Source organism: Girardinichthys multiradiatus, chromosome 13 (assembly GCF_021462225.1).
Source record: "Girardinichthys multiradiatus isolate DD_20200921_A chromosome 13, DD_fGirMul_XY1, whole genome shotgun sequence".
In the NCBI taxonomy this organism is placed as follows: domain Eukaryota; kingdom Metazoa; phylum Chordata; class Actinopteri; order Cyprinodontiformes; family Goodeidae; genus Girardinichthys; species Girardinichthys multiradiatus.
In genome coordinates this window covers 29,721,896-29,738,586 of record NC_061806.1, presented here as the reverse complement: position 1 = coordinate 29,738,586, position 16,691 = coordinate 29,721,896, and the positions used below count along the sequence as shown (strand labels likewise).

Below are 16,691 nucleotides of genomic sequence, written 5' to 3'. Positions count from 1 at the left end.
TCCCCCTATCTGCAGCTGATTATGATGTTGCCTTTTGTTTGATCCAAATTTAAAACTCTTGCCAAATCAACACACCTTTTTGGAGTCTAAACTGAAACTAACTGGTGGAGAAAGTGATTTTGATCTCATTGTGGGAAAATTAAAAATGCATCAAACACCTGTTGTCAAATACCTACATGATAAGAATATTGCAAAAATCTCCATTCAGTGCCAGGGTCTGAGTCACTAGAGAACTGCTGAGTAATTTTTTCAGCCATTGTTCAACTATTTTGAGCAACAAAGTTTGTACTAAGCTTTAATCATGATCTAATGCAGCACACTGATGTAAGACATATAGAGACACAACAGCATTTGCCCATTTCCAAATTTCTTCTTTATTATCACCTTTAAATGATTTAGAACATGAAACAAATTTTATTATGGAAAAGTTGTGAAATCATGATGTAATTTAGGAAAAATCTTTCCCGACCACCCAGCTCCTATCTGAAGTAGTCATTCCTTTCTTTTAAATCATAAGTTAACTGTAATGACCCATATTTTTGGGAAATTCAGCCTGACTGGCCAGGTCCGTGGATGATCAATGCCAAACATACAGGAAAAACAAAATCACTTAAAAATTTAAAAACATGGAGATAATCTGTGCTGAATCACCTGGGTTAACTGTTCAAATCTTTGTACCAGATCAGCAATTATGAGTTTGACTTCTTCATTAACCTCAGTTATTTAGGTGCTAATGCTGGTTGTGCCAAGTAAGGAAAGTTGAATTAGCAGGCGCATCACGTACTGGTAGAGGATATGATCTATACATGGAGGTCTCAGTCCTCTCTGCAGCTGTCCCAGGTTCGAGTCCCAACCCTGAGACTGCATGTCTTCCCCCTCTTTCCACCCTACTTCCTGTCTGCCTACTTTGAAAAAATAACAGAAATAAAGGCCACTACTGTCGTGAATTTACAGAAAACACAGGACACAGGCCTTACTCGGATGATTTGGTTGAATCGGTTGGTTGCCTCCGGTTAGAATCACTGACTCAAATGGTTCAAGGAACTGAATTACTTTAGTGAGGATTGAACCAATTCCAAAAAAGGAACTCAGTTTACCAGCTCTTCAAAAAAAAAAAAAAAATCAATACATTGTGTTACAATCTAAATAAACTAAAGAACAGATGAGAAACAAAGTGGTTGACATTATCAGTCTTGGTAGAAAAAGCCATTTCTGAGGCTTTGGGACTCCAGCGAACCCCAAATGGTGAGCACTGGTGGTGGGATTATGAATCTGAGAATATTATTTAATATTTAATATTAATATTTTATCAAATAATATTTTGGTCTGTTAAGGGTTGTCTTGTGAATACCAGCCTAGTAAGGCGATGGCATGAGGACAAAATAGAAAGGTGTGAGACGAGCTCTGACATTTTTGAACAGCATAAACTCTGCACATATATGGAATGAATTCACACAATTTCTTAAAATACAAGAATTTATTAACAAAAATAAGTCAACTCAAAGTCAAACATATTTCAATCAACAAACTCTTTACTATGCTAAAACAATCCAACTAACTACCAAGCAGAATTAAACAATAATGAAGACTAATGGGCTATGTACAATATAAACAAGTTGATTAAAGATGATTGGAAACCATGATCGAAAGAGTGATGCAACATTACCATGCAATGTTTATGTTTGAGAACCAAGGATTATCTTGAAGAATCTGGAAATTAAGTTAAGTTAATCTTGGAACCAACTTAGACAATAATCAGCAAACGTTTAGACAACCATTCACAATGCAAGATCAGATAAAATATTATTTTAATAAAATAATGTTTTAAAGAATGATCTGCTGAATAAAACCAACCTTCTGGATGACAATTTCTCAACGGGGTCTCATTAGCTGCTTTTATTTATTGAAATAATATTTGAAGAAATATTATTGAGGGAGTATTTTGGAAAAGAGCCAAATCTTTCTGGAGAAATGGGGCTTAATGGTGTTTACTTAGTTATCAAATTTAGTAAAATGATGTTTAGGGAAATATTATTTACTAGCTTGAAAACTAACAACCTTTCTGTTAAATACTCTTTAGTAGCAAGCAAGTGTCAAGCAATGCTTGTACCTTGATTACCCCGTTCATGAATGAAAATCACCGGATACGCAGAGAGTGATTTATTTCTACTTATCTTGTGCATACGATCGCAGGATCGTATGACGCCCTTGGATCCAGTTGAAGAGTTTATGTCATCATCGTGCTGGGCCTGCTCCTGTCCCGATGATCACCGGCGTGGAGAGATCGGACCATTGAAAAGGGGGTGCTTTTATTTGGCCAGTGATGTCACAGGAAGTCCGCAGTTACCCCCCCCCCCCCCATTCCTCAGTTGCTGGAAGTGGGTTAATGCAATTTATTTTGGAAGTTCCAGGAAAGTCTGTACCAGAGTTTAATGTTGAAATCCATGGCTGGGTCCCAACACTGGTGAACCTTCCCAGCAGATGAAAACCCACCAAAACCATACATGATAGTGTTGGGACCCACAGCCATGGTTACAATGTGAAAGGCCAGTACAAACTTTCAAACTGAGAACAGGTCTAATAAGAAGCGCAACGTCAGTCCCCAAGTGATGCAACAGAACCAGGGGGGTGGTGACTGGTGTCAGCCAAAACCCAAGCCACTAGTTAAAAGACAAACACCTTTTCACAGTGCAACATCAAACTGTAAGGTTGGTGGTAAAGAGTGAAGCCACTCCAAAGATGTCATCACAAAGGTGGAGTTTGAGATGATCTGCAGGTGCGTTATAACTGAGGTAACGGCAATCCTAAACAACATGGCAAGCCGTGTAGTCCAGAATCAACCCTGTAAAATCTATCAAACAAGGTAAGAAGATGGTAAATAATTTCCAACCCCCCAATATTCTGTTTTTATCTTTTTCTTTCTTATGGTTCTGAACTTGAGAAATTATTAAGGTTTTAAAAGCAGTATTATTATGGTGTGAAAATTATTACATGACTTTTTTTTTTTTGTTAGTCTCTGCCCAAACCTATCTCACGCCTGTCCAAACACTAACCTTTGAACCAAAAATTAACTGTTGAACTCTGCCTACCTGCAGGAACCCAGTGACTCTTCACATGGCTGACGACTGATGGTTAGCCCCAAAGGCTGTGAACTTCATCTCATTCTTCGGAACTAAAGGGGTGATGTTGGGACCCACAGCCATGGTTACAACATGAAAGATGCGGTACAAACTTTTCTGAAACTTTCAAAATAAATCGCATTAACCCACTTCCAGCACAGCCAGGAAACGGGGTAACTGCGGACTTCACTGACATCACTGTCCAAATAAAAGAACCGCTCTTGCTACATCCTGGCTCTTCAATATTATTTGATAAAATATTAAACTATTAATATTAAATATTAAATAATATTTTCAGATTCATAGTCACAACAATAGCAATGTTTCACACCATTTTAATATTTATCCTTTGTTTTTCATTTGATGCAAAGGGGATTTAAATTTGATTGTTGCAGAGAAATTAAGACTGAAATGTCTGACAGCTGACACTACTATAAAACATAAATGCAATAACCATAGTAATTTGTCCATTTTTTTCCTCCAGCTTTCTTCTTGCTTTTTCTGTGCCTGTTTTGTCTTACTCCATACATTCACCCGTTTTTATAGCAATGTGCACAAATCCTGAGTCAGTGGCCCAGGGATGACTTATCGGGTTGATAACCAGCTTTGTAGTATAACTTAATAGTTGTTAGAGCTCTTAAGGAAAACCTGAATATGTTCAACCTGCTTGGTGGTATGGGAGAGATGAGTGCAGTGGAATTTGTGAAGGAAGCTCACATCACTTATCCATGTCTAAAAAAGCAGGTGGATTTTAAGGTTGGTTTTGCTGGGAATTGGGATTACTGGATCTCCTGAGGCTGAGGATGCTGGGGTGGAAATGGCTAAATGACTCACGTTGTTGTTAATACTAAAGGTTTCTATTTTTGCTCATGAGATTTTGCACACAACCTGATTTTTCGTGAACATAGATGCAGAGGAACTAGGAATACTTCACACAGGAAGGCCGAAGTCAACATTTAAACTGGAAACCTGCAGAGACAACACCACCAATCTCTTCACCACCGTGCTCCCTCACATACTGCTCAGGTACATTTGAGCTCTGATCAGTGGAGACAGATAAAACAAGTTATTTATTTGGACATGTGACTTTTTCCTTGAGTGAACACGTAAAGCTACAGTTATCCCAGTCGCTCCTTTGGAAGGAGAAGTCTGCCTCTGTCATTCCTTGTCCTTGTCTCAAGAAGAGCCTGATGTGCTTTGTGTTGGCTTCATTTCAGAATAAGATATTGTGGATGCAGTCCCCTTTGAAAGCAGACTGTCTCTGAACATCCTCCTGTAACTCCCCCTCCCTCTTAGAACCCATAACCTCGGCTACCTCAGTGGGGACTCCTCAGGATGACTGGCAGGCACCTCTAACCCTCCATTCCTCTGTGGTTCGAAGCTGAAAGATTATCCATTGTAGTGAGCAGCTTCCTCTCCTCCCTGTCTTTTTTTTGGGGTTTTTGAAGACTATCTCCATCCTTCCACCCTTCCATTTGTCCCTTCCTCCACAGCCTTCTCTTCTAATTTAAAATACATAAACCTGCATGCATGCAAATTAAACCTTTCACCTGTGGGGGCAGATAAATATAAAGCTTATTTTTCTCACTAATGTAAGTCCGTTTGGATGAAGCCATTGATCCAAGGAGTAAATAACTCTGTAGGTGTCGGGGCTGTCATGACATAGACTTGATTTATGTTGCTCTCTGGAATGACAGACAGAGAAGGGATGATGTATGGATGAGAGATCAAACAATGGGTGGATGGAGTAATGGATGTAGGGGAGGGGAAAACAGGAGGAGAGATGATTAAAGAGCACAATCTGACCTGTATACAACCTAAAATCATGAATGCAATGCAACACGGATGATCTGTGTGTAAGCCAAACATTAACAGTCAGACAGAGTCTGAGGGATTCTTTTAATTCCTTCATGTCAGTTTGACTTGAACAGAGAAGTTCAAAACGACATGATTATGGGTTTCAGCACTTGGTCTCAAGTTTATTTGGCCTAATATATGATGCCAGCAGACTGACTTCTCATTCTCTGAGACTGTTTACAGCCAGAAGCTCCCCTGTCTGTTTTAAAACACCAATTTCCAGCTCTTTAGTCTTTTCTGAAACTTACAGCTGCACTTATGACCCTCATCTGACTCAAAAGAGGTTCAAGTCAGAAAATGTTACTCCCTTGAGAAACTCCTTCACTGAAATAAGCTTTGAGAGAAAAGAAATTGCCACAAACTTAAAGCAAAGATTAATGGAAAGGTTAAGAAGTGAACAAGTTTTGTTTCGATTCATTGTTCTCTTTCTGCTCAGTTCTCTTGATCACCATTTAGAGACTCTTCAGATTAAAACTCAACCAGTCAGTGTGGTACCATTTATTTCAGATATTTGATGTTGAGGGAAAAATATGAAGTGGAAGTAGAGCCTGGGCCCCCATCTGTAGGCTTGGACCCCTTGCAAATGTTATATACATATTCATTAGGTGTAAAAAAAAGGTTGTAAGAATCTTGAATCAAGATTTCAGACCCCACTAAGGGGGACGAAACCAACACTGAACCTGGCGTTGATTTATCGTCCCTTCACTGTTATACAAAGTTTCAGAAAAATGGGCCACACAAAATCATTTGAAGGACCACAAATGGCCCGCTAGCTACATTATGGACACATCTGCCAAAAACAATATAATTTTCAATAACTGAACTTTTTTCCTACCTAACTTGATCATGTGTGCTGGTGCATTTCTTCCATGTGTGCATTGTGTTATCTGTAACCTAAATGGGCCGGTACCTCTCTGATTCGGTGTGACTGATGGGGCATTACTTTAAAACATGCAGCTCTTGGCATGTAAGCTGATTCAAACTGATTCAGATTTTGTTTACAACGTCATTATAGCAGGATGAATTAATTTGCTCAGTTAGCTCTTCAGGGCCAAATAGGCCTGGAGCCAGAGCTTACTCATTATTTATGTCACACAAATTCCCCCCAAATTGCATTTATGAGGCCTTTTTACATTTCAGAGCCAAAACAGATTATCTGCCCTTCCTCTGATGGTTTCAAATATATAAAGACTGTTTGTTCGGTTTTTAGGCTGAGTATGTATTATGTCAGCAAACCACTACAGTAAATGTGAGCTGGTTGTCCTGTTGACGTAATGCTGCTTGTTTTGAGATCTTAATTAATCTGACCTGTTGGTGATGGTAAATGCCTCTGGGCAACCTTAGAGACTAATGGGAAGGATATTAATATTTAGTTGCACAAGATGGAGATTACAGCTGCAATTACCTGACCTACATAGTGTTTGAATCATTTTTCATGGGAGCATGCATAGTTGATCGACTGCTTGTTGTTTATTTCACGTTATTGGCTGAACTGAAGTCAGTTAATGTTTCTGGGGGTCTCGTTCACTAAGAGCCTGGTCTAATCTAAACATCTGCATCAACTGAGATTTACACACCTTCCCCTTCCTGCTGGACACTTCAAACTTGTTGAGACAAATGATCCAGAAACACCTTCTGTTCTGTGAGGAACAGCATCATCCATCAGAATATTGTTTCCATGAAGTCATGTTCTGGGCCATTGTTACTGGTTAAAGTACCAAAGTACCAAAGGTGTTGAGTAAAAATGATCATATCTGCCTACTCAGGCTGTATGCGTGAGTGTTCTGGACAGACAGTGTCTCCTGCGGAGGAAAACATGTTCACTGGGATCAGAAGAAGCTTGAGCACATAAATATGAGAAAGTGAGACCTGCCAGCAAAGGGTAAGCCTTTCGTTGGTTCCACCACCGTGCAGCAGGGTCCTCGGATATAATGGAGCAGCACATTGCGGAGTCTGGTCAACAGCCTGGCTAACTAGCAATTTCAGGTCATTTGTTTCTACAAAACACATGGGCATTTGTTACTTCTACACCATGAATCCAGAGGTGTTTAATTATGTTGGTTGTGCCTCTTCTTTGCATGATATATAAAACACATTACTTGTCAGCTTATGGCAAGTGTTGCACTAAGCCGACAGATAATTTGTTGTATTAAAGTTAAGCCACATTTTCGATCGATGCCATTCTGTTCATGGTTGCAGGCACATTTCCTGCGGATTCTTCTTCGTTAATGTTTGGCAGCTTTTTCTTCCAGACGGTGGACTAGGTATCAAAACTAGAAATCAAAATTAAAATTCTGAATGATTCCAGGAGAATTGGTAAGTTAGTCCTGGTTCCAATCAATTCTCGAGACATGGAGCCCAACCCTAGTGATGGTGCGGTTAGCTCAGAGGTCATCAGAACCCCGATCCCAAAGAGGAAGCCAGGCTAACTTAGCAAGCTAGTTAGCATGCAACATGTCTAGGCCGTTGAGATCCTCACGTGGAAGGTGCAGGAGTGCTGTATTTTCCTAAAATTACTTCAAACTGTAAAAAACAAACTCAATGGCTGGCTTAAAAGCAGATTAATGGAACCCAGTTCAATTTGAACGCAAACAGTCCAGAACACACCAAAAATAAGACAATGATGATCCTGGATCATCCTATTCCCAACTTAGTTTTATCTCTGCCCAACCTTACTTGAAGAATGTGTTCTTCTGAGCAGGATCAATGGTAGAATGGTAGCTCTGGCCTGCACAAAACGCATCTGTCCTCTTGGTCCATACAGTACCAAAACTGGGATTGCAAACTGCTAAAATCAGTTCTTCGGCCAGGATAATTAGTGTAATATTTTTGCCGGATGTGCAAATAGCTAGAACTTAAATCTTTAAGCTTCTTCTTAAAATGTAAAAATAAGGAAAGTTCACTTGGCAGCAAGTAAATAAATCCACTTGTGGTGAGATGCTCCGGTGCCCCTGGCCAGCACAAGAATGACCTTCTTTTATAACCTCTGTCTGTGAAATCAGCAGAACCCTGGAACTGCAATAAATCCTGATCAGCCTGATCAGCCTTCTTTCCGGTAATGGTGGCCCAACATGGTTAAAGATCTAAGGGTTTCTACTCTCTAATTAAAACAACTATTTTTGGGAACCAAGCAATTTTAAATGAGAACTTTTTTAATGTTTTTAGTAAGAACTGTTTGCCACAGGAGACCCAACACATCGTTTAGTCCAAATGAAAGGTGTTCTTGGAGCAGGGTCTTCTTGGGTCACCACCCTCTCAGTCCATGTTATTCTACAACTGGCTTTCCTATGGACAGCAATACTGGTGTTCTGGTAGTTTCCAGTGTGACAACCTTGATCCTTGTTGTTTCTTTTAGTGCTATTTTTCAATAAAACACCCTCTGCTGTTCATGCAAAGAAGATATGTTATTTATTTTTTTTAAAGTCCTTAAATAGTCATAAAACCGATTTTTTAAACGCACCTCTGTTTAAACCTGCAGCTCTATGTGCATTTATGGTTCAAACTGTTAATAACTAAGACATTTTGCTGTGTGCATATTTGAAATATAATTTTAAATTAGCTCTCCAAAGAACAATTGCACCACCTGTGATGTAGGTTGTCTCTCTCAGGGCGCCAGGACCTCCGGTTGAGAACCTCTGATTTACTTCAGTTATCCTTCCCAAAGGAAGAATTGGTATTTATTGTTACTCCCACTCTTCCCTTTTAATTTTCTACCCACACTGAAACCTAACTCTATAGTTTCCATTTCTAACATGCTTTTGGTGTTGTAAGAAGATGTAATGCTGCTGAGGATTATTCTTGACATTTCTTTCTTTTTTTTCCCTCCTGGCAATGTGATTTTGATACTATTCCAAAGTCTTTAGTTCTCAAAACAGACAGAAATAAAAAGCAGTTGCTGTCTGATGTTGCTGAAGCTGATTTCACCGGTAGACCAGGCACTGGTAAGAGTTCCCTGGTGCTAAGAAAATGAGTTGACCCCAACTCTGTCTGTTCTCCACCCTTGATCAATATTGACCGTTCTCACTGAAAAACAAAAATATTCCCTTAGTTAGAAATTTGTTGATTTGACAACGACCTGCTGAAGCATTTGGAAGACAGTCACAAGGGTGATCATTGTGATGTTGGGTTAAGAAAGAAAAATCCCAGAGTACCGTACTTATTGTAATTACACTCTCATTGGAAGCCCTACTTTTAATACTTGTTAATAGTACAGCTCTGGCTAGGTAACATTTTAAAGTTCGGAGCACGCAACGCCCAAGATAGAAGGCAGCATGGAGGCAGACTGTAAATGCTGTTGCCTCACAGAAGGAAGGTCCTGGGAACGTTCTGCTTGGTGATTGCGTGTACTACTCATGCATACGTGGGCTCTGTCCATGTACTCTGGCTTCCTCCCCCACTCCAAAACCATGCAGGTTAAGTTGCTTAAGGTAAATTCTCCTTAGGTGTGTGTGTGTGTGTGTGTGTGCGTGCGTGCATGCATGCATGATTGTTTGTCTTGTGTCTCTTTCTTGTCCTTTGATGCAACCTGTCCATGGTGTGCCCCCGCCTCAACCAAATGACCACTGTAGATAGGCAGGGGTGCCAATGATTGGACAAGACACTGTATCTCACACAACGGAAGAAATGGCCCTTGGATATTTGTTTCTTCAGGCTTTTTAACCCTGCAAACTTTATCTGCACAGACTGCTATTAAAAACATGCTAAAAGAGAGACTTCTTAAAAAAATGGTTACCATGAAATTAATTTCTGTTTCTAAAATAAAATGCCATCCTTCTTAGTTGTTTCACAGCAATAACCTCTAGATAAGGATGAACAAAGAGCCAGGGAACATCATGAACATGATGCATGTCTATGCAGGAGCATTACTGTCAGGAGTCAACAGATGGCGGGATGTAGCTGGATCATTTGTATGCGCCAGCACCCACACACTCATGCACACACACATACGCACAGCAAGGACCGGCAGAGTACACAGTGAGCTTTCAGAGGACGGAAGGATTCTCTGCTCTGCTGTGATTAATGGGCTGATTGAGGTTGGAGCCAAAATAAGGGGTGGGCCAGTTTGAAACCCACTAATGAGGTGATAATGGAGAGGTGGGTGGCTGAGGCCACCACCCTGCAGAATGGTGGAAGCAAAGCTGGGAAGGCTTTAAAGGCAGGAGGGAGGAGAGCCAGTGTTTTCCCTTTTGGATGGTCTGAATACTGAAGGTGCACAGAGGCAGAAGTTTTTTCCTCTGAAACACTAAAGCAGAGAGGGTTACAATGGAAATGTTGGTGATGAATGAGTGGATTTCAAAACAGTGATTGCTGGTTTTAGAATGAGGCATTGCTGGTTTTCTGCATCCAAATAGGAGAGCAAGGCAGCATTTTAGGTACCGTAAGAGTGAACACAATCTCTTGTTTTGTGTTTAACAAAAGACCCATTGATGTAGGGAGGAAAAATATTTTAGCAATTCAGTAAATGTCAACGCCAGGAGTTATTTGTGCTGGTACGTTACAAGTCTTTAGGTATAAAACTGTTAGGTCTTACTTTCTTTTGTTTTCTGAAAGCACTGGAGTCAGATAGTGGTTTGGAACCTTCTGATTATGCTCCACCTGTTAAAGCTTTAGTGGCCCATAATGCACATTACAAGCATGGTTACTTTACTGAAGTAGGGTGCTGCTGAGAGGTTATGAGCATTTAATGGGTGGGCTTCTTAACAGTCGGCTGGTCAATGATCCAGGTGGAAGTGATAACAAGTGATGAGGGAGAAGTTTATTCTCCTTGATGGAGGGCAAAGGATTTGTTGGTGGGATCAGATCAGAGGCAACCAATCAGAATGATCTGACAGCTTTAACAGCTGATGAGAACGAGGTAAAATGTAAACCAATTACCTGATTTCCTGATTTTAATCATTATTAAAAAGAACATTTTATGTTGCCACTCAAGCAACTCTGTCACATGGTGGGAATCTGAGGGTCTGGTGCTCTAATCGGTGGATCTGAGTGGTGTATCTGCCAAATGTGTGGTGAATAAACTGGTTAAAGTGGGGTGACCAGGTGACAAATGATGCACGACTGCCATCTTACCTGCTGTAAAAAAAACCTTCCTGTTACATTTGTCATAGTGTTACGTATGGCTGTGACCCACATGCAGAATCACGCTCAAGGGAAACGGGGACAAGTTTGAAAAAGGTTTATTTAAGGAGAATGGATCGGTATGGTGTGCAGGAACAACTGTAAGGAAAAACGACAGGTAAGTGGCACAGTAAACGGAACTGGAACTTAAATGTGAAATGTCTCTTACTAGGAGGGAGTAGGCAATCCACCAGGAGGAGAGGGATTCGGACTGGAGAAGAAGTGAATATGGAGACAATGGTAAGTCCGATGATTTCTTAGTTACTTGGGTTACAGCTTGGAGTGCAGGCGAAGCGTCAGCGGAGAGGTGGAGGGTGGACAGGTTAGGTTGAATGGTCTCTGGAGAATCCGGGTCCGGAAGCAGCCAGTCGGGGAAGTTCCAGAGTTTGGCGTCAGGTAGTTGTGTGTGGAAGATCCGTCCTGGGGAGATCCTAGGAGCGAGGCTAGTGTGAAACGAAGCCACCAGGGCCAGCCTGGGTAACCTCCAGGTAGTCGCCGGTTCAGTTCACTAAGAAGAACAAAGAACAAGTTAAACGTTGTTGAAGGCAAAGTACACATAAACTTAATTAATACGAGGCTGGCTGAGTAGCTACCACAGAGACTAATACTCGAGCGACGAGATTCTGGCTGCTTCCCGCTTAAGTACTCTAGGACTCAATCACCGAGATGAAAAACACCTGTCTCCACCACTGCTGAACCCTAGCGCCTACTAGGAGTCAAAAAACACAGACAATAACATACAACAGAAACTCCAGCTCCTACAACATTCGCCTATGACCATGTCTACAGATGAATAACATCAGGGTTTCCTTGTGTCCCTAGATTAATTACTTTTTCAACCACAACTCAGGGTTGACCTGAACTCAATGTCCAAGGTCTCCTTATTGTCCCCAGGAGGAAATTAGTTTTACAGCTGCAGCAGAACATACAACACAACAAACTCTCAACAAACACACTGTTACATATTTAACTTTAGAAAACTAATACCTGTCAGTACATTTGACTTTTTGATCAGATTAAAGCTGCAGGGAATATCTGCCCCCTGATTGGAGCAAACCAGTTATTTCTGAATGAATATCTTGGATCAGCCAGGATAGATCCATTTTTCTTCCATGACCTGACCTTCTACAGTAAGGAAGCCATAGTAATTTTACCACATCTTTTACAATACCCTGCAGGCGATGTTTCTGTTTGACATTAAGTGTCCCACACCAGCAGATAACAGAAAAGGTTTTAAATCTGTAATAAAACACTTTTGAAACAGTCAACAATATGAATCATTAATGATACATGAGCTTTAACACAGATTCAACATAGTTTAATTTAATTACCCACCAAGGTTCCATCTGATTCAATGTTTCGATTTAAATATATTATTTCATGAATGAGGATGAACAAAATTGAACAGCCAGGCCTCAATGTGTATCTTCTTTTGATTTTAATGTGGGTAAAAGTAAAAAAGGATGCACAGGAAGTTGTGGTTGTTGTTTGGATGGTCTCCTGACCACTGCACCCATCATTTTGCTTGGACTCGGAAGTTGTGTGCACTGACTGCTGTCTATTGGGTGATTGGACTGCAGTTGTCAACCTGCTGGCCCAGCATCGCTATTAGTGTTTTTGATTGGATCTCACAGACAGTGCAGACAGATTTTCTCAGAAGCACACAAAAACATGTTTAAAACATAGCTAGAGCAGTGTAGCAGGGGCTTTAGTTGACCTGCAGGGTCAGGCTGAATTAAGCTGTGCAGAAATGAGTCTCCATCTGTGAAGAAAGACGTTTGTTTGGCCTCCAGGAAGTTCTTAAACAGTTCGACCCAGAAAGGGAAGACGGGAAACATCCCAGACCGTGTTTGGGTTCGGGGTGAATTGCGGACTGGGACCGATTACCTCTGCTAGGAGGTTATGTTTTCATTTGAGGTGAGTGTGTGTGTGTGTGTGTGTGTGTGTGTGTGTGTGTGTGTGTGTGTGTGTTAGCAACTTTACAGAAAAAGTTAGCTGAAGTCTTATAGTTTTATTTTTTTTTTTGCCAGAGGTATCTTAGCCCAAGGAAGAATCCACAAGATTTTTTTTCAATGGCCTCAGTGAACCTACGTTGAGTGGCAGATGTATGCAGTCTGACTGTATTGTTATAATATGAGGCACTAGAAAGATTTCCTTTAGTATCTCCTCAATCTGTTCTCCATTTCCTCTGCGGGGAGACAGTTTGAGGACCTGGGGGAAGGAGAGTCCATCACCTTGACAGAGGTCAGCGAGGTAGTTCTAAAGGTCCTCAGCAGCAGGGTGCCAGAAGTGGATGAGAACTGCATCAACATGTTGAAGGCTCTGGACAATTTGGACCTGCTGTATTTGACACAGTTTTTTTAGTGTTGTATTGAGAAACTGGGACAACACCAGACTAGAGTTGTGGTCCAAATCTTTAAGAAAGGGGATTCAACTTTCAGCCATAATTGTTAGTCCATTTCTCAAAATCCCAGTAAAATGAATTGAAGTTTGTTTGGAATAACACAAAATGAGAAAATGGGTATGAATAGTTTTTGGCCTAAACCATTAAATTCAGCCTCCTCTTCACAATTAATGAACAAAATAGGATTCTCAGATAATCTCCTACAACTTATTTTGAGACAAATGTAAAAAGTGCTCCAGTCTTCTTCAAAGACGTTCTCTTATCTTGAACAGACACCATGAGGATTTCAATGTGTTTATTTCCAACTTCTGTGTTTTTGGAACATTTCTGTCTTTAAAAAACGTCTCGGCATCAGTTTCTGTGACGGGAACAAAAGGCCCCATCCATCTAGAGACTCCAACCCTCCTCTGCCACCACACTGTCTGACAGTTGTTTCTTCTCCAAATGTTTGGTGCTTCCATGCCAGATGCATCATGAGAAGTCACCATGTGGATCCAGGGATCAGTTATGATTTAAAAAAATGAAGATTTGACTTGTTACCTGATGTTACAGCAGGTTATCTGAAACAGAAAGGTGTGTTTAAGGTGATCTGCAGTCTTAGTTTTTCACCACGTATCGCAGGTGAGCAGAGAACATTCTGAAACGTGTGCCGTCCCTCACATGGCGTGTGACAAACGGCAAACAGGACTTCTTAAGGATCTACCTCAACTTTCTTTCTTTTTGCTACTCTTAACCCATGAAAACGGCATATTATTTTTCTTCTATTTCAGAGTTATGCTCTGTTTTGGTCTGAATACTTTTCAGATGCACTGTATTTATCCAGACTTCAACTTTGTGTTGGTGCTTGGACAGGAATCTGAATCATCCCAGAAGGATCTTTAGGGTATTTAAGAGCTAAACATGTATTGAATGGGCTTTTCAGTTGTCTGCTGGGGCTGTAAACATAAACAGAACTGAGTACATTTCTATTGTCTCTTGACATTTAAAAAGGAAAACAATTTATCTGGTCCGTTTCATTGAATTTGTGTTGGATTGTACTTCTTTGAAATCATGACTCATTAGTCCATTTTTATTCCGCTAGCCTATTTTTAATAAGCCCGTTGTCATATTCTGAAAGAGGAATAGCTCATTTGATTAGGATGCTTTTGCCAAGGTTTCCTTCAACATCAAAGCATTGTTTTAGGAAACTTTTCAGTGATACTTAGAAAGCTCAGGAGGGACGCTTCCATCAAGCTAAGGGTTTTGGCCTTCATCATAGATAACCTGGAAAGAACAGAATAAAATACTAAAGTAAAATACTTTGAGCAATCATTTTGCTCTTCAACCTTATTAGGTATTTAGTGTTTAAATATAGAGTATAGGCCATTTCTTGGAAAGCTTCAGTTCCAGCACCATACAAAGCAGTGGCCTCAAATAAGAACTGAATTAAGAAGCTAATAAAACCAACGTTTTGTTCCTTTAAAAACAATTTCTGAGATAAGAAATTCTGACAAACAATACCTTGAACTGTTTGTCAGATGGTAAGCAATGCATTTGCCTACTCTCTGAGCTATTAGCTAACATGCTAATTTGCATTTCTGGATGAAAAGATAAATTTAACTTGAGGATCAAAGTTAAAAAGTTCCTTTATGTAAGTTAAAATCTGATGCTGCTAAGATAATCACAACACAACCAGCTGTGCGTTTAATGTTGTTAATAGAAGTGGCTGCAACCCAGTCTTTTGATTTCTGGAGCATTTCATTTGAGTTTTGTATGTCAGAACATTTCTCAAGTTCATGCATTTGTTTTTTTGAAGAACATTTAGTGATAAAATAATTTTTTTTTCCATATTAACGGCTTTATTTGGTTAGTATCACATCTCCCACTAAAATACCCTATAAAACTACGAATGCTGGTTATCAAGGGAGACCAGGAAGATTTGAATGTGATCATCTAACCTATTTCCCAGTTTGAGTGATCAATGGATAACTTGTGCTGATTTAAACATGTTAACTGTTTTGTCTCAAAGAAGAAAGAAAAGAATACATACATGAATCTAAAGATCATCAATAGCTTTAATGCAATCTAGAAACAAAGGCCTGTGATGCAGGTAAGATTCCCCTGACCCTCATCAGGTACATAAAAATCCTTTGAGGGTCGTCCTCCTTTCTGTGCAACTCACACTGCTTACCCTCCATGCTCTTAGGTTCACAACCCAGAGGAAAATAACAGCAGCCATTTCAATCTTTAGTAACCTTTTACATCTTTAACATCTTTTCTAATTGCAACTTTTCAAGAAAAACGTTAAAGCATGGGCAGCATGGTGGCACCATCTCCTCTGGCTTGATGTTTCTCAGTTTGAAATTGTTCTAAATTTTCTATAGAAGAATTTTTGGGCTTTGATTGTCCAAAATTCTTCTTTCAAATGGACAAAATTGAACCAACCTCAGTGCTTGAACAAGTAAAATCATGTATATACTTTTATAGGAGAATTGATACTGGTTTCAGAGTAAAATGTGTTTTAAGCTCTCAAACCTTTTAACCATGTAAGCTCCAGTTTGACCAGAACGGACTGGATATGCACCAATTAGGCTTTTCTTGATCGTTCAGATTTCTAGTTTCATTTAGTCTGACCTGCCAGTTTTATTTTACTTTTTTCCCCTAAAGATTACAAAGCTTAAAACTTAAAATATGTCCATGTCTGTTTGTTTTTAACTAGGGTGTTTATGAGTCTATTTCTTCAACACTGTTACGTTCTGTGACTTTTTTTTTTTTTAGCTTGGAGGATTTGGAAAATTAAGTTATTTTTATTTTCAAAAATTAAAAAGCGATAATGAGAGAGGGGGGGGGGGGTGGCAAAGGGGAAATGGGCTTTTGAGTTACCTTTTTAAAAGGACAATATTTCAATGGACATTCAAAGTGTAAATGACAACAACGCTTATATTTTCCTAAATTAAACACGGAAATCATTAGACGTGTCTGCTATACCTCGCTGCCTGACTGTGGCTTATCAGACAAACATTTTTTCAGAGTAATTAGGAACAGTAGCCTCCACCTGAAGCTCAGAGAGCGCAGGTTTGCAGACATGCTCCCGCAGCCTCTCCTCTCTCTGAAGATCTCTCCGCTTTTCGGCTGAAGTCCTCTTGGTGACGCTCTGCTGACATCACTCGGATGTTCCCCTCTCAGCTCTGCGCATCAAGCCCACGGAGCTCCTG

The 16,691-nt window shown here is 40.1% G+C and overlaps 1 long non-coding RNA gene across 1 annotated transcript; it reads right to left on the bottom strand.

Annotated features, from left to right (window-relative positions):
- Positions 1-11,136: 11,136 nt before the first annotated feature.
- On the bottom strand, positions 11,137-16,669 carry LOC124879326. Its single transcript, XR_007041000.1, has 2 exons — positions 16,532-16,669; positions 11,137-11,601 (listed from the first exon to the last, which is right to left on the bottom strand). It is a non-coding gene; the product is annotated as an uncharacterized LOC124879326 (long non-coding RNA).
- Positions 16,670-16,691: the final 22 nt, after the last annotated feature.